This window comes from Lampetra planeri, chromosome 64, assembly GCF_965212315.1.
Source record: "Lampetra planeri chromosome 64, kcLamPlan1.2.h2, whole genome shotgun sequence".
Lineage (NCBI taxonomy): Eukaryota > Metazoa > Chordata > Hyperoartia > Petromyzontiformes > Petromyzontidae > Lampetra > Lampetra planeri.
In genome coordinates this window covers 1,666,755-1,685,166 of record NC_136170.1, presented here as the reverse complement: position 1 = coordinate 1,685,166, position 18,412 = coordinate 1,666,755, and the positions used below count along the sequence as shown (strand labels likewise).

The window sequence follows — 18,412 nt, the reverse complement described above, 5'->3', positions numbered from 1 at the left end:
TTTGGCGCCCGGGGACACATGTACCCCCCTGCCCCCCGCTAGCTACGCCTCTGGCCCACGCTGCCACTGCCAGGAACTGAACCCATGCCGGAGAGGTGAGGTGGTGGGGGGGGCACCACGCCTCGTCATTCCTTTCATCAACAAGGACCCGACGATGACCCTTCAGAAGCCACCGCTGTGAGCTCGCTCGACAGCATGGATTTCCGTGGGCCAGGAGGGGCGGTGGCAGCAGCAGCGGGCCGAACCCTCGTAAACTCCCCGAGGTGTGAAACGTAGAAGCCATCGAGCCTCCCCGTGGCCATCAAAGGGGGGTTCTCAAGTGCCGGTGAGAGTTGATGGTGTCACGGAGACTCGTAGGCTCGCACGGAGACCCAGAGTCACACAGAGACTCATGGACTTGCATAGAGACCCATAGACTCACACAGAGACCCATAGACTCACACAGAGACTAATAGACTCACACAGAGACTAATAGACTCACACAGAGACCCATAGACTCACACAGAGACTAATATACTCACACAGAGATGCATAGACTCACACAGAGACCCATAGACTCACACAGAGACTTATATACTTATATATAGACTCAGCTGTGAATACACTGGTTTTGAAGCACAGTGTGCTAACCACCACACCACTTTTCCCTCAAAGACACACGCCAAAGGCAAACATCCCCCGTGTAGCCTTAACAGACTGTTAGGGAAAGTGCTGTTAGCGAGCACCTATGAAGGCCGGAGCGGTACACGAGGGGGTGGGTGGCCAGCACCACGCCCGACCGCCTTTGTCTTCCGAGCGGCGATGTTTACACACCGCACCGGGTACTCATTTGAGGCTGAGCTGACCTAGGGGAGGCCCAAGACCGGTTCAGATAGTCGCCAGGTTCATAGCGCAGCGCGCTAACAAATACACCGCCGCTCCCCATGCAGAAACACGCACACAGAGACACACACAGACATACACACACACAGACAAACACACACAGACAGACACACACAGACAGACACACAGACAGACAGACACACACAGACACACACACGCTGTACAATGCTGGCATTCCGTGCGCCTTACCCCGAGGGTTACTGGAGGCGTCCCTTGGGGTCAAAGATCACCACACATCCCTCCGTGCCAGCTGACGTGTTTACATTTATACTGTACAGGTGACTTGCTTCGTCAACGCCATTATACATAATAACACATCATAAAACATCATTATACATAGCTGGGGGAAAAGAAACCCGATTTTAATTCACGACCTAAAACAAAATGAAAGGTGCCGTGCTGATGTTGTGGGCGCTGCTTTGCGAACAAGCGCTTGCTCCTGCAGTCTGTGGAGGCTACACGGGGGATCTTTGCCTTTGTGCGGTTGCTGCTGCTGCTATACAGCCAAACCTCCTATCGGTTGTTGTCCGGTTGTTGTCCGGTTGTTGTTTTTGTTGTGCAGCAGCAGCCTCTGGTTGACGTGTTGGCAAGGTGTCACAAAACGGACTCTAGACTTGAACACTGGCACAGCCATCACAACACATTCCTCCTGCGGAGGGAGCTGGTAGGAACGTCGGGTTGCTCGGTCATTGGCCAGGGTCAGCGGCGGCGTGGTGTGTTCCGCAAATATACCCGACTGTGAGGGCGGGCACAAGCAGCCGGCGTGAGTAGGTTAAACGTTGAGTTTTATAAGGGCACCACGGGGTGACCAGCCCCACCCCACCCAGCCCTCCCACCCCCCACCCAGCCCCACCCTCCCCCTCCTCCCCACCCAGCCCCACCCAGCCCCACCCAGCCCCTCCCCACCCATCCCCTCCCCACCCAGCCCCTCACCACCCTCCCCTCCCCACCCATCCCCTCCCACCCCCAATCCAGCCCCACCCTCCCTACCCAGCCGCTCCCCACCCTCCCCTCCCCACCCAGCCCATCCCCACCCTCCCCTCTCCACCCAGCCCCACCCCTCCCATTTTTGGATGCACGACGGACGGACACAATAATCCCCTGTGGGCTGGTGTAACCAGGTGGTTCCTACCAGTATAAGACCAGCGCGTTAAGCCTCTCTGGCAATCCTGAAGCAGGAGATGTGTTCAGATGCTCAGACACCGAATAGACGAAACCTTTTGCAATTAATCAAGATACTGCATGAGCCACACACACACACAGAGAGAGTAATTGCGGTGAACATGCATCATTTGAGGCCAGGTCGCTTCTGAATAAGTAAGATTTTTTTTTAACTTTTTTTAAAACACGCTTTAATTAATTGTACCGTACTAGTAAGGGAAGAACTCCACGACTCCAGGAAGTGGCCCCCAAAGCTTGCCACAACGTAAGGGGGCCGTGGCCGATTACAGCCAACGTCAGTTGAGCGTGGACAATTAGAGCCAAGCCGAAACATAACGTGTAAAAAATAATGTTTAAAAAATCGAGTTTTTATTTTTAATGATAGAATATAGTTTTGTCATCAGTATGACATAAGTATACCAAGTTTGCAGTCGATACCTGATTGGGAAGTGGGTTAAAATTGAGTTCTAAGTTTTGAGGATAATCACACACTGGGGCATTGTCTGTGACACCGATTGGCCTTCAGCAGTGGACAGCAGTAGCCATCTATAGGGCCCAGTCTCACCGCCAGTGTCAGACCGGAGAGCGGTACAAGGGCAATGCCACCAGTATCATGGGTCCCATGATAGAACAGCAGCTGCAGCAGCAGCTGTATCATGGGACCCATGATACATGTGCGGGCGTTCCCCTCGCTCTACGCGGCCTTGGTCTGCGGGATGTCGGGATGTACGGCTGTACATGCAAGCGTAAAGTGCGGTGCATTGTGTGGGTCATGCGCTCCACCCGGGGCAGTGTCCACCACCTGGGGCAGTGTCCACCACCCTAGGCGCACAGCGTATATCGCCGTCGGTGTCATCGGCAACACAATTCCTCCGTGGGCGCGTCAAACAACACCACCACCACCACCACAGGCCGTCATTTCTTGCCAAATCGAAATCCGCTATCAAACGCACCGCAGGCCAGTGCCCGTGTAACGCTTGCGGCAATATACATCAAAGCTACGATGGAACGGTTGCTATCGCGCGCGGTTCTAACCCGGAGATCAAACGGCTCGAGAAAATCATTGGTAGCAGATGTCACCGTGGCGGGTACCGATAAGCCATTGTCGGGGCCAGCTGAGGATTTTTTGTTGGGGGGAATTCTTTTTTTTTATGGGGGTGAGGTTTTTTTTTGTGTTCTCTCCCCCCCCTCCACGTTGTGCCGCCTCTACAGCTGTGAGGTCTGACACACCACCAAGCCGTCACACTCCCACACAAAGCACACCACACCCACCCTCCCCTCCTACATCCCTCCCGTATCACCGGTGAATCGGCCACGCATACCCATGGCGTAACATCATCTCCCCCAGGGCTAAACACAAAAAAATGGGGGGGGCACACGAGGGAGTCGGTCGATCAGTCGGTGGCTGTCATCTCCCCGCGATTTGGATGCCCACACCGGCCGGAGACACAAAGACAAAGGCCCACCCCCCTCCCTCTGGGTGTAGCCGGCACGGGATGCTGGGGGCAAGTGCTGTTAGCGCGGGACAAGCTTAGAAAGAGTTTGGGGTTGGCTGCGGTTTAGCCACCACCACTACCACCACCACTACTATCCCCACCACCACCACCAGGGTGGCGATGGTAGCGGCGGTGGTGGTTGTGGTGGTGGCCGTGAGCGGGAATCGAATTCGGGGTGGGTATCCGAGTTCGGAGCAAGCAGCAGCGACGACGACCAGCAGCAGCTTGCTCAAGTGTTGCGGTTGTTGTTGTTCTAAGGGCAGTCATCCAGCAGTGGAGTAACCACCGGGCTGCGAGAGGTGCGGCACAGATTACGGAGGGCCCCAACTCACAATGCACAGCGGTCGCAACAACGAAAATGCAATTAGTGGATCAGACATTAACTTTCAAGACAAACGAGAAGCACCACCGGCTCAAGGAGCGACCCCCAGGGTTCAGCTGGTGCCTGACGATGGAGCTCTGGCAGAGGTCGCAAACGGGTTTTGATTCCTTACCTGTACCCAGCCGCACCAGGGTCGCAAACGGGTACCCGTACCCGACCGGGTACGGGTAGCCGGGTATCGGGTAGGGTACGGGTATCGGGTACCCGGTTGCGACCTCTGAGCTCTGGCAACCTCTGTGGGTCGTCAGCAAGGATCTAATCCCGTAGAAAGCAATTTAGATTGCGATGTTAAGGCGGATTTACCTTCAGCAGATGCTAAGACTGTTGGGGCAAGTGCTGTTAGTGAGTAGCGCCTATGAAGGCCGGCACGGCACACGAGGGGGTGTTTTGGCCAGCACCACGCCCGGCCGCCTTTGTCTCCCTAGTGGCGATGTTAACACATCACAACAGGTACTCATTGTGTGGCTGAGCCGACCTAGGGGAGGCCCAGGACCGGTTCTGACAATCGTCACCGGTGTTGACCATGAGCGGGAATCGAGTTCGGGTCGCTGGGTTCGTAGCGTAGCGCTGACCACTGCGCCACCGCTCCCCACTACGCACACGCACACACACGCACACGCGCGCACACGCGCGCACACACGCGCACACACGCGCACACACACACGCGCACACACACGCACACGTACGCACACACACGCACACACGCGCACACACGCGCGCACACACGCGCACACACGCGCACACACACGCGCACACACGCGCACACACGCGCACACACACGCACACGTACGCACGCGTGAAACAAGACGGCCTCTTTCACACGTCGATTCGCCCGAGTTAATTGACTGCTGCCAACACGCGTCACCCCCATGGATCGCTCACACACAGACACCCAACCACACACACAGACACACACAGACGCACGCACAACTACACGCACACATCTCCATTACGCACGTGCCCCCCCCCCGTGCCCCCCCCCCGTGCCCCCCACGCCATCCAGAGCCGCCACCACCGCCAGAGATGAGGGCCGCGCACCTCAATTCAACCACTTGTGTGACACCCCCCCCCCCAACTCTCGATTTCCCCCACGCAGCAGTGCGGTCAGCTAAAACCTGTTGACGCAAATAGAAATAGCGCCGTGTGGATGTCGTCAGAATAATTACACGGATCAAATGTTTTTAAATATATTAATTTTTAAAAAAATACTTCAAGTGAAAAATATTCAAACGTGCCAACCGTTTTGGTATGCGGTGGCCACTTTCTTAGATGCGCACGGCGGGTTGATGTGACGAGTCGTCCACCCTGGCCACCAGTTGTCCACCCTCGCCACCAGTTGTCCACCCTCGCCTCACCCATAGCCGTGTCCAGCCACCAGCATCAACAACGTAAACGAAAAACAGACACAGATTCCCCCACTCCCGTGTAGCCTTAACGGACTGTAGGGGCAAGTGCTGTTAGCGAGCACCTATGAAGGCCGGAACGGCACGCGAGGGGGCGGGTGGCCAGCACCACGCCCGGCCGCCTTTGTCTCCCTAGTGACGATGTTTACACACCACACCAGGTGCAAGTTTGAGGATGAGTCGACCTAGGGGAGGCCCAGCACCGGTTCAGATAATCGTCACTGGTGTTGGTCGTGAGCGGGAATCGAACTCGGCCGTCGGGTTCTTAGCGCAACGCACCAACTGCTACACTAAAGGTCATAACAACACACTCACTCACCCACCCACCTACTCACTCACCCACCCATCCATCCACCCACCCACCCATCCACCCACTCACCCATCCACCCATCCACCCATCCACCCACTCACTCACCCATCCACCCATCCACCCACTCACCCACTCACTCACCCCACCCACCCACTCACTCACCCCACCCACCCACCCACTCACCAACCTACTCACTCACCTACGTACCCACCAACCTACTCACTCACTCACCCACCCACTCACTCACTCACCCACCCACTCACTCACTCACTCACCCACCCACTCACTCACTCACCCACCCACCCACCCACTCACCCACACACCCACCCACTCACCCACCCACCCACCTACCCACCCACCTCTTCTATCGCTACTACCCTGGCTGCTGTTCACGTGAACTTCCCTCCTTGATGCTTCCTCCACCCGTGTGATTTGACGACAGGTTATAACACCGCTCACCCGCCACACTACAGGTTATAACACCGCTCACCCGCCACACCGCAGGTCACTACAACAACAACAATAACAACAACTCTCTCCGGTCCATCGTTCCGATTCCCAAACGCTCCGACGATTCAAGAAAAGGGCGAATTTGATTCCCATCCAAGAGAAAGATTCACCGGGCATCAAGCGAATATCACGGGGGGGGGGGGCGGGTGCCGTGACGCACCCCGTCAATGCACTGCGGTTTGCGGCGGTGAGAATGTCCGTCCGGCTCGCGCGGTTAAGCTGCCGGAGAAACAAAAAAACCCCATCGCACCGGGGTGAGTCAGCGAACTCGAGCGGGACAAAGCGGCGTGACGGGGGCGGGGGGCTTGCGGACGCGGAGTAGACGGGAGAGATGGGGGAAGACGTGGGGTGGCTCGGAGGGTGAACTGGGAGACACGGCGAGGTGCGAGACATGGGTGAGACACGGGGTACACATTGGGGTAAGAGAGACACGAGATGACACAGAGAGAGAGAGGCAGGAGAACGCACGGAGAGACGGGAGAACTGGGGAAGACACGGGGTGGCTCGGAGGGCGAACTAGGGAGACAAGGCGAGGTGCGAGACATTGAGAGACACGGGGGGTCACATTGGGGGTAAGAGAGACACGAGATGACACAGAGATTCGTATTTGTCGGGTCACCGTTAAAAACAACCACTCCCCCCCCAAAAAACCACACCCCCCCCCCAAAAACAACCACCCCCCCCCAAAAACAACCACCCCCCCCCAAAACAACCACCCCCCCAAAAACAACCACCCCCCCCCCCAAAACAACCACCCCCCCCCCAAAACAACCACCCCCCCCCAAACCACCCCCCCCCCCCCCAAAACCAACCACTCCCGTTCATTGCGAATCGACTCAAGGCAGCGTTGCAATGTGACCTTGGCACCCCAGAAACGGCACCCCCCTCCCCCACCCCTCGCCCACCCCGGAAGATGATGTCATAGAACAACTGCCGAAGTAACCTTCGCATGTGCCCCAACCCCCTTTGTTATCCACGCCACAGGGCAGCACGGATTTTATTACACATAGATGCTCGCGCGCGCGCGCGCGGGGCTCACTCTCACGCGGTGCAAAGTGGGTCACCAGGTAGCACCGGCAAGCTGGAATTGAGCCAAATTCGTTGGGAATAATGACCGCGTGGATTGCCAAAGAAGGTCAACTGCGAAGATGGAAGCCTGCGAATGAGCTCGAGGTGTGTCGGGCAGCTAAGGCTGCTGGCCAAACTCAACTCTCTTTGTTTTCTTCTTGGTTCTTTCGGTAAAGTCACGTAGAAGGGAAATAATAACGTAATAAAAAATACAATTCTCACGACGTTTCGGCCACAACGCAAGCAGCCGTCCTCAAGTGAAGAACAGGTCTGTCGGAAAGACAGCAACATTCAGACGCTGTCTTTCCGACAGACCTGTTCTTCACCTGAGGACCGGCTGCTTGCGTTGTGGCCGAAACGTCGTGAGAATTGTATTTTATTATGTTTTATTTTTATAATTTTATTATTTCCCTTCTACGTGACTTTACCGAAAGAACCAAGAAGATGAATACCTGCAGTCACGAAAGCTTTAAATCGAAATTCACCTCTCTTTGTTTTACTTTACGCAGGTAAAGGCCTCGCTGAGCTACGATTTAGCAGCTCTAGAAGCGAGCTGGCGATCACAATATGATTGCTCAACGAAGTGATCTTATCATCGTCGTCGTGTGGAAATGTCTAGCAGGAGCCAAATACACTAAAAGCAAGGTGTTGATTCTACGCGTGCAGGGGAAAAACCGGAGGACACAGAGAAAAATCGTACGGCGACCACGGGGAGAGAAAGGCACGCAAACTAAAAATATACAGCAGCAGCAGGCGGTCAGGGTTGGGATCGAACCCACGACCTCCTGTACACCAGGCGAGGTAGTTAACATCTCCTAGCCACCGTGATGATGATGAGACACGCAAACTCCAAATGTACAGCAGCAGCAGGCGTCAGGGTCGGGATCGAACCCACGACCTCCTGCGTACCAGGCGAGGTAGTCAACATCTCCTAGCCACCGTGATGGTGATGAGAGACAAACTCCAAATATACAGCAGCAGGCGTCAGGGTCGGGATTGAACCCACGACCTCCTGTACACCAGGCGAGGTAGTCAACATCTCCTAGCGCCCCAATGTGGTGGCTCATAAAAAGCCAGGCGAAGGCAGAGGTCGCAACCGGGTACCCGACACCCGTACCCTACCCGATACTCGGAGATGGGGGGAGATGGGAGGGTGGGGAGATGGGGGGGGGAGATGGGGGGAGATGGGGGGAGATGGGAGGGTGGGGAGATGGGGGGGGAGATGGGGGGAGGGAGATGGGGGGGGGGGAGATGGGGGGGAGATGGGGGGGGGAGATGGGGGGGAGATGGGGGGGGGAGATGGGGGGGGAGATGGGGGGGGGAGATGGGGGGGAAGATGGGGGGGGATGGAGGGGGGAGATGGGGGGGGGAGATGGGGGGAGGGAATTTCATTCCTCGTCCCCGAAATCCATGCCAACCACGCTACAATAGGGTACTGTAACATCCATTCATTCATTAAATGCGATTCTTACTCTCACGGTAGCTGCAAGTAGTGTGCAGGGAGACGTTTTTGTTGTTGTTTTTGCAAATGCCTGATAATTCTTGGTTCTTTCGGAAAGTCTCGTAGAAGGGAAATAATAAAATAATAAAAATAAAGCATAATAAAATACAATTCTCACGACGTTTCGGCCACAACGCAAGCAGCCGTCCTCAGGTGAAGAACAGGGCTGTCGGAAAGACAGCGTCTGAATGAAGTGACTTTACCGAAAGAACCAAGAAGATGAATCCCTGCTAGTCACGAACGCTTTAAATCGAAGTTTAACTGCCTGATAATTGTTCAGTAATAATAAAGAGAGCAAATCGGTCGTTTTTAAATCCATTATATTAAGTTCACTTGCTTGCTTGCTTAGGACCGTGCAAAACTTTCGGTCGTTTTTTAACCCACTTCCCGTGATCCAATCGAGCTGACATTTTGCACACAGACTCGTTGTGCGTGACAATTTATTTTCGCGAAAATTTTTTTCCAAAATTTTCCACTTTTTAGGGAAAAAAAAAATTCATATTTAATTTAAAATACCAATGTGATAAAAATGAAACTCTTACTCAAGAAAAACAGAAATGAATAATAAAATAAAACCAATGCCACGCATATAAAGGATTTATAGTGAAAAACTTTGTTTTTACGGGTTAATTTTTTTTCTTCCAATTGCGCTTTCCCGCGTGCCGTCCAATTAGCCTCACGTGGACTTGTCAAAGCCCCACGGGAGGCAGAGCTGCGTTGGCAAGCGATGGCCTCGAACCGAAAAGCAAAAAAAAAATTTGGGGGGTAAAAATAAATATCCGGGAGGTTTGCACCGCACGTGGCAATTCGTGGAATCGTTCGGGATGGGGCGAAATTATCTTGCAGGTATGCAGCGTCATCACCGTCGGGCATTTTCGATCCACTGCTGGATAAAGAGCCTCTCTAAGCCACCGCCCTCTCACAAATCCAACAATTCAACCTGCACCAGCGCAAGGAGCTGGTTCCATCGCTCCATCTCCTTGGTGATGGTCGGCCTCTCCGACTCGTTCCATTCACCATCATCACCACTATCATCACGACCATCATCACCATCGTCACCATCATTATCACGACCATCATCACCATCATCACGACCATCATCATCACCACCATCACCATCATCACGACCATCATCATCACCATCATCACCATCATCACGACCATCATCATCACCATCATCACGACCATCACCATCATCACGACCATCACCATCATCACGACCATCATCATCACCATCATCATCACCATCATCAACATCATCACGACGATCATCATGACCATCATCATCATCACCATTACCATCATCACCACCATCACCATCACCACCACCATCACCATCATCACCACCATCACCATCATCACCACCATCACCATCATCACGACCATCACCTACATCACCATCATCATCACCATCATCACCATCATCACCACCATCATCACGACCATCACCACCATTATCATTATTATCATCACCATCATCATCACAATCATCACGACCATCACCATCATCACGACCATCATCATTATTATCATCACCACCATCACGACCATCACTATCATCATCATCAGATGCGCCTCCGCGGCCGTCTGGAACGTTCTGCCTTCCAACATTAGGACGCCACTGGAGCCATGCACTTTTGAAAACGAATTTCTTGAGAGCTGATGTTTGTGTTTAGTTTCTTACCCCCCCGCCGCACCTCCAATTAGCCACGGTTGGCTACGTACGGTGCGAAAAAAGTTCAACATACACAAGTGCCACCACCCATCATCATCGATAATATAATCATAGTCACGGCTCAAAGTATGGATAATCCATCATCACCACCACCACCCACCCACCCACCTACAGTTTCTACACCCAAGTCTTGGCGTGCACATTTTTATTGGACCATATACCAATGTTCCGGGCAGGTGGTACAACCGGCTAATCCTGTAATTACTGGGAGATTTGCCAGCCCTGGGCCTAGACAAGTCGGTGCCACGATGGCCATCGGTAAGAGCGAATGACGTTTACGGGATCAGGGGTGGTGGAGCCACGGGTGACTGCGGTTGCCACGCGTCCCGGTTTTCCAAGGGATGTTCCCGGCTTGGGTTGGGTCAACCAGCCGGTTCATCTTCTTGGTTCTTTCGGTAAAGTCACGTAGAATGGAAATGATAAAATAATAAAAATAAAACATAATACAATAATTCTCACGACGTGAAACCTGTTCTCCACCTGAGGACGGTTGCTTGCGTTTTGGCCGAAACGTCGTGAGAATTATTTTGTTATGTTTTATTTTTACTGTTTTATTATTTCCATTCTACGTGACTTTACCGAAAGAACCAAGAAGATGAATCCCTGCAGTCACGAAAGCTTTAAATCGAAATTTAACCGGCCGGTTCTTTGGAATTCTAGATTTTATTTTATTTCTATTATTATTTCTATCATTTTATTATTTAATTTTCATATTTATTTTTATTTTTGCCTACGTGACTTTACCGAAAAAACTAAGAGTATGGGTTCTTTGGAAGTCTATCAGCCTTGTTTTTTTTTTCATTAAAGTGCCAATTTTGCTTAAAAATCCACCACTTAAGACGCTGCGATTCTTGGCTCCAGCTGTTCCGATATCTTCTTAACCGCCTGCGCATGGCAAACACCGGTTGCGCGCGTGGACTGAAAAAGGTGGCAACCGTACCGATGATGATGGGGGGGAGGGGAGGCGGTGAAATCAGGGGCATCAGTCCCTTTCGTGAGCCACGGGCCCACGGGGGGGCTAAGTCGTGGAGCCAAAGCGTAGCGATTCTGGCGTCAGATGTGGGTTGTTCCGTCCACCGTTTATCGTTCATTAATCGCTGGCCTAGTTGTGGGTAAGCGGTACGGTGCGCCAAGGTTTTGAAAGAAAGAAAACAACGCGCACCGTACGAGGAAGAGATAACGTTCAAAGCGCCGCCGCCGCACAGATGGATTCAAGAATCCGGCGCGTGCTTTGCTTCAATCTGCTGGCCCGTCTCGCGGCTCTGCGCGCCTTACAACGGCCCCTGCAGTTTCCCCACTTGCAATCCTCCTCCTCCTCCCCACCCCATGCAATTGATCAGCAGGCTCAAAAGAGCTTTACGGCGCATCGGATTCCTCCAGGATGAACGCAGATTCCGATCGGGGGCCGCGCTTAGGTTTTAGGCGGTACGAGGGAGATGGAGCGAAACTTTCAGGGCGAGTCGATCCCTAGGCAGAAGTAGGAGCAGCCGAATGTAAAAAACAAACCCACAAATATACAACCACAACACGAGAGACGGAGAAGGGCGGCCAGGTAAACCGCTGAACGTAGGCCCAACGTTCCCCGAATGCCGGCCCAACTTCGGCCGAACGTTGACCCAACGATGGCCCAACGTCGGCTCAACGTTGTCCCGACGTTGGCTGAACGTCGCGTTTACTGTGAAGGCGGAAGAAGACGCAGACTCACCTGAGCAGACTCTGAAAGGCTTTCTTGCTTGGGGTGCGTTGCAGGGCACTTGCCATGGTTGGTGGTTGGTGGTTGTAGTTGGTTGTGGCTGGTGGTGGTTGTGGTTGTTGGGGACACGGAGCGAAGGGAGAAGGGGGCCAAGTGGGACACGGAGACACGGGAGGGAGGGGGTACAGGACAGGGAGACACGGGAGGGAGGGGGGGGGAGGTACAGGACTGGGAGACACGTGGAGACACGGGGGGACACGGGAGACTAACGGGGTTCAACTGCGAGTCCCAACCAGGTGAAGAGTCGATCACGGTGGGTCAAGAGAGACACAGCGGAGATAGACGGCGGTACATGGGGGGGGGGACGAGTGGGGAGAGAGATGCACTGGGTGAGTGGTGGGTAAGTGAGTTGGTGGGGGTGAGTGGTGGGTGAGTGAGTGGAGTGAGTGGTGGGTGAGTGAGTGGTGGGGTGGGTGAGTGGTGGGTGAGTGAGTGGGGTGAGTGTGGTGGGTGAGTGGTGGGTGAGTGAGTGGTGAGCGAGTGGTGGGTGAGTGTGGGTGAGTGAGTGGTGGGTGAGTGAGTGAGTGGTGGGTGAGTGGTGGGTGAGACGAGGCTGGTAACCAGCAGCACAAAGGCGCCGGGACTGCCTGCAGGGAGGGTAAAGGGACGCTCTCTCTCTCTCGCCCTCTCCGCTCTCCTCCAATGGCTGCTGAAGTTACTCTCCACTCGCTCTCTCGCTTCTTATTCGCGGCGCCACGAACGAGCCTCGGCCGAGAAGGGCAGCGAACAACAACAGCAACAACAGCAAACAAACAAACAACAGCAGCAGCAGCTCCAAATCCGGAGCGTGGCGAGTGTACGGCACGGCACAAACTCCTCCACCACAAAAGCAGCACTCCCCGTACACTCCACGTGCAGTCCCTCCCTCATCCACCAATCTCCTCACCCCCCCTCCTCCTCCTCTCATCCCCACCCTCTCATCTCTCTCCCCCCCATCCCCCTCGACAGCTTTCCCCCTCCTCCACCACCTCACGGCTTCTCCCTGAGTCAGCTGCAAAGACCCCCCCCCCACACACACCCCTCTCAGCCACTCCACTTGCAAAGCTTGCCTCTCTCCCTTCCCTCCCTCTCCTCTCATTTTTCTCTCTCTCCATCATCTCCCTCCCTCCCCTCTCTCTCTCTCTCCATCATCTTCCTCCATCATCTCCCTCCCTCCCCTTTCTCTTTTTTTTTTGGAAACAAGAAGATGCTCGGTGTATTCGGCACTTTGCTTCGTTCATCATTTCGTAATTTTTTTTTTAAATAATAACTTTGCTTTATGTAAACCCCCACCTCTCGCTCACTCTCTCGCTCACTCCATCATCTCCCTCCATCAGCTCCCTCCCTCTCTCTCCATCATCTTCCTCCATCAGCTCCCTCCCTCCCTCCCCCCTCTCTCTCTCCATCATCTCCCTCTCCTCTCTCTTCTGAAGCGTTCGCTCGTCACCGTGCCGTGCGCGATGACCACCACCACCACGTGGCTTTTCTTTCGTGTTGTGCGCGGTGCTTTTAGCGCCACGGCGCGTGGATTTGTAGCGTTAATATTTCATTTGTGTTTGCTGGTGACTTTTTGTGTTTCTAATCGAAATCGCCTCCAGTGCTGTTGCTGCTGGCGGCAATAAAAGTTGTTTAAAAGTCTCCCCATCATCTCTCTCCCCCTCCCCTCTCTCTCATCATCTCTCTCTTTTCCCCTCTTTTTTTCAATAGTCCACGGTTTGTATCTCCTTCGTCACCCAATGGAACCCGCAAGCTTTGCTCACACTCTCCCACTCGCCATCACATGACATAGATCTCCCCCTCCCCCCGTATCGCCTTCGACAGACTTTTCACTGCAAGTTCTGTTGGCGAGCATTCAGTTCAGTCCATGTATTAGGCATTGCCCTGTGAGCAGAGGTCGCAAACGGGTTTTGATTCCTTACCCGTACCCGGCCGCACCAGGGTCGCAAACGGGTACCCGTACCCGGCCGTACCCGTACCCTACCCGTACCCGGCCGGGTACGGGTATCGGGTACCTGATTGCGACCTCTGGGATGAAGCCATGTTGCAGGCGCGGGTGGGTTGATTCTAGGAACTTGAATTGTGAGAAGAGACAAGACGTTGGGAAATGAGTGACAAATGGTGACTCACCAGTGACTCACGGCCTACCCGTACCCGTTCCCGGCCGCACCATTGTCGCAAACTGGTACCCGTACCCGGCCGGATACGGCTAGCCGGGTATCGGGTAGGGTACGGGTATCGGGTACCCGGTTGCGACCTCTGCCTGTGAGCCACTCGGCTCTTGAATCGGGTGCAATCGCCACAAACAGAAACGTGAAAAGCAGCAACCCGTGAAGGTCGGCGGGAAAGACACGTGACGCCGCTTGCCATGGCCAGAAAAACCACGACCGGCCGCCTTTGTCTCCCCACTGCCGATTATTACACAACCGCGCCATGAAGTCATTTGAGGCCAAGTCGACCTAGAGGGGGGCCAGGGTCCAGGACCGCTTCACGATAATCGTTACCGGTGGTGGCGGTGGTGGTGATGGTGGTGGTATTGGTGGTGGTGGTGGCGATGGGTGGTGGTGGTGGCGATGGGTGGTGGCGGTGGCGGCGGTGGTGGTGTTGGTGGTGGTGGTATCGGTGGTGGCGGTGGCGATGGGTGGTGGTGGCGGCGGTGGTGGGTGGTGGTGGCGGCGGTGGGCGGTGGTGGCGGTGGTGGTGGCGATGAGTGGTGGTGGTGGCGGTGGTGGTGGCGGCGGTGGTGGTGGCGATGGCGGTGGCGGTGGCGGCGGTGGCGGCGGCGGTGGCGGCGGTGGCGGCGGTGGTGGCGGCGGTGGCGGCGGCGGTGGCGGCGGTGGTGGCGGCGGTGGCGGCGGCGATGGCGGTGGTGGTGGTGGCGGTGGTGGCGGCGACATCATCATAGTCGTCGTCGTCATCATCATCATCATAATAATCGTCGTCATCGTCGTCACTTTTCATGCCATCCGTTGTGACCGTTGGTGTACCTGCTTTGACAAGAACACGTCCCCTAACTGGGTTCACGTGGACCAATGGTCGAGACTAAGCACGGAGTCACAGCCAAAGTGGTGAGCGACAAAACAACTCCACCGTGGAGGAGGACATCTGTCGAAAAAGAGCTTTACAGCTCATCGGATTCATATTCTTAGTTTTTTTCGGTAAAGTCACGTAGGTAACAAATCAAAATTAATAAAAGTAAAATAAACATAAAATAAAAATCACGACGTTTCGGAGGCAACACAAGCTTCCGTCTTCAGGTGGAACCGTCACAGCACGCTTGCTGTAATCAAGTAAATGAGAGATTCCAAGGGATACTACTCCGTATGTATACTGGTTGAGGGGAGGGGGATGGATCAGGACCGGCCCACTTTTATTATTACGGTAAGGTGCGGCTTGAGACTACGGCTAGTCTACAACCAGTATATATACGGGCTAGTATCCCTTGGAATCTCTCATTTACTTGATACAGCAAGCGTGCTGTGACGGTTCCACCTGAAGACGGAAGCTGGTGTTGCCTCCGAAACGTCGTGATTTTTATGTTATGCTTATTTTACTTTTATTAATTTAGATTTTTTACCTACGTGACTTTACCGAAAAAACCTAAGAATATGAAGACTTGCAGTCACGAAAGCTTCAAATCTAGAACTCATCGGATTCCTCCGGTACGAATATTTCATCTGCTTCTGATTTTGATTCAACTTGATCGTGCCTCGGAAGGAGAGACCCTCCGTCCTTCATCCAGCAGTGGATTGACCATGGCTCGATGATGACGGTGGTAATCGATGATGATGATGACGGTGGTGATGATGGTGGTGGATTTCCGACCGCGTTAGCCGAGTGTGCTCTCTTTGAATTAAAACCACGTGCTCGCATCTCTACGCACTTACTGATGCACCACCACCATCATCATCACAGCGACCACCTTTGGACCTGGCACGCGCGCGTGTTTGTTCACCCGTGCGCCGACGATTATCATCTGCGACCGGTGCTGGGCCTCCCCTAGGTCGACTCAGCAGCAAACGAATACCCGGTGCGGTGTGTAAACATCGCCACTTTGGGGAGACAAAGGCGGTCCGGCGGTGGTGCTAGTCACCCACCACTTCGTGTGCCACCGTACCGGCCTTCATAGGTTCTGCTGCTGCTACTCGCTAATGGCACTTGCCGCAACAGCCTGTCACAGGCTACATGGGGGAGCTTTGTCTTTGTTAGCCTGATAGGGGGAGCGGTGGCGCAGTGGTTAGCGCCCCGAGCTGCACACAATGGGATTTTTAATTCGTGCAGGATTTTGTTCAGTCACACATCTGTTCAGGGTTTCGTTGAGGCTTCGGGTTTATGATCTTGTAAGGCGCTGGGAGGCCACGTGTTGTGCGTGCGTCAATGGTACCGTATAAAAGTCATAAAATAACGTGTTTCACATTTATTCATATGTAGTTATTTGTTTACCCCATCGCCCCTCTTTTTTAATCTCTCTATTTAGCACTCCTATCGTGTTCTTTGTTGTTGTAACTTCCTGACCCCCATCACCCAACGCCCCCCCACCCCGTGCCCAGGCTGGACAGGCATCTGTGAAACAAAGATCAATCATTCCTTCGGCGGAGTCTAAACTTAAATAAATAAATATTCCGGTTGTGGTTCTGAAAGCTTTCGGGTTTCGTGGATTTGGTCAACGACCGCTGCCCCCTCGACGACTCCTTAGAGCACGGGGACAGGGGGGGGGATCGGCAAACGAATTAACACGCCGAGAAATGTTTTTGAATGTGGTGAATACAAGAACGGTGGTGGGGTTGGTGGGACCTTATTGGTGGTGGTGGTGGGACCTCAACGGAAGTGGTGATGGTGGTGGGACCTCAACGGTGGTGGTGATGGTGGTGGTGGGACCTCAACGGAAGTGGTGATGGTGGTGGGACCTTATTGGTGGTGGTGGTGGGACCTCTACAGAAGTGGTGATGGTGGTGGTGGTGGGACCTCAACGGAAGTGGTGATGGTGGTGGTGGTGGGACCTCAACGGAAGTGGTGATGGTGGTGGTAGTGGGACCTCAACGGAAGTGGTGATGGTGGTGGTGGTGGGACCTCAACAGAAGTGGTGATGGTGGTGGTGGTGGGACCTCAACGGCGGTGGTGGTGGGACCTTATTGGTGGTGGTGGTGGGACCTCAATGGAAGTGGTGATGGTGGTGGTGGTGGGACCTCAACGGAAGTGGTGATGGTGGTGGTGGTGGGACCTCAACAGAAGTGGTGATGGTGGTGGTGGTGGGACCTCAACGGTGGTCGTGGTGGAACCTCAACAGTGGTGGTGGGACCTCAACAGTGGTGGTGGTGGTGGAACCTCAACAGTGGTGGTGGGACCTCAACGGCGGTGGTGGTGGTGGTGGGACCTCAATGGCGGTGATGGTGGTGGTGGTGGGACCTCAACGGAAGTGGTGATGGTGGTGGTGGTAGGACCTCAACGGTGGTGGTGGTGGGACCTCAACAGTGGTGGTGGTGGTGGTGGGACCTCAACAGTGGTGGTGGTGGTGGTGGGACCTCAATGGCGGTGGTGGTGGTGGTGGTGGGACCTCAACGGCGGTGGTGGTGGTGGGACCTCAACGGCGGTGGTGGTGGGACCTCAATGGCGGTGGTGGTGGTGGGACCTCAATGGCGGTGGTGGTGGGACCTCAATGGCGGTGGTGGTGGTGGTGGGACCTCAATGGCGGTGATGGTGGTGGGACCTCAACGGAAGTGGTGATGGTGGTGGTGGTGGGACCTCAACGGTGGTGGTGGTGGGACCTCAACAGTGGTGGTGGTGGTGGTGGGACCTCAATGGCGGTGGTGGTGGTGGTGGGACCTCAACGGCGGTGGTGGTGGGACCTCAATGGCGGTGGTGGTGGTGGGACCTCAATGGCGGTGGTGGTGGGACCTCAATGGCGGTGGTGGTGGTGGGACCTCAATGGCGGTGGTGGTGGTGGTGGTGGGACCTCAACGGCGGTGGTGGTGGTGGTGGGACCTCAACGGCGGTGGTGGTGGTAGTGGGACCTCAATGGCGGTGGTGGTGGTGGGGCCTCAATGGCGGTGGTGGGACCTCAATGGCGGTGGTGGTGGTGGTGGGACCTCAATGGCGGTGGTGGTGGTGGTGGGACCTCAATGGCGGTGGTGGTGGTGGGACCTCAACGGCAGTGGTGGTGGTGGTGGGACCTCAACGGCGGTGGTGGTGGTGGTGGGACCTCAATGGTGGTGGTGGTGGGGCCTCAATGGCGGTG

General features: G+C 54.6%; 1 protein-coding gene across 4 annotated transcripts in view; it reads right to left on the bottom strand.

Annotated features, from left to right (window-relative positions):
* Positions 1-18,412, bottom strand: part of LOC144737076 (uncharacterized) — an 86,941-nt gene that overhangs the window by 34,178 nt on the left and 34,351 nt on the right. The window contains exon 1 of one of the 4 annotated variants that reach the window (XM_078619736.1): positions 12,154-13,001. The exons of the other annotated variants lie outside the window; for them this stretch is intronic. The gene's annotated coding sequence lies outside the window, so the exon portion shown is untranslated. Of the gene's footprint in view, positions 1-12,153; positions 13,002-18,412 lie in introns of those variants that run through there. 4 annotated transcript variants of the gene reach the window in all.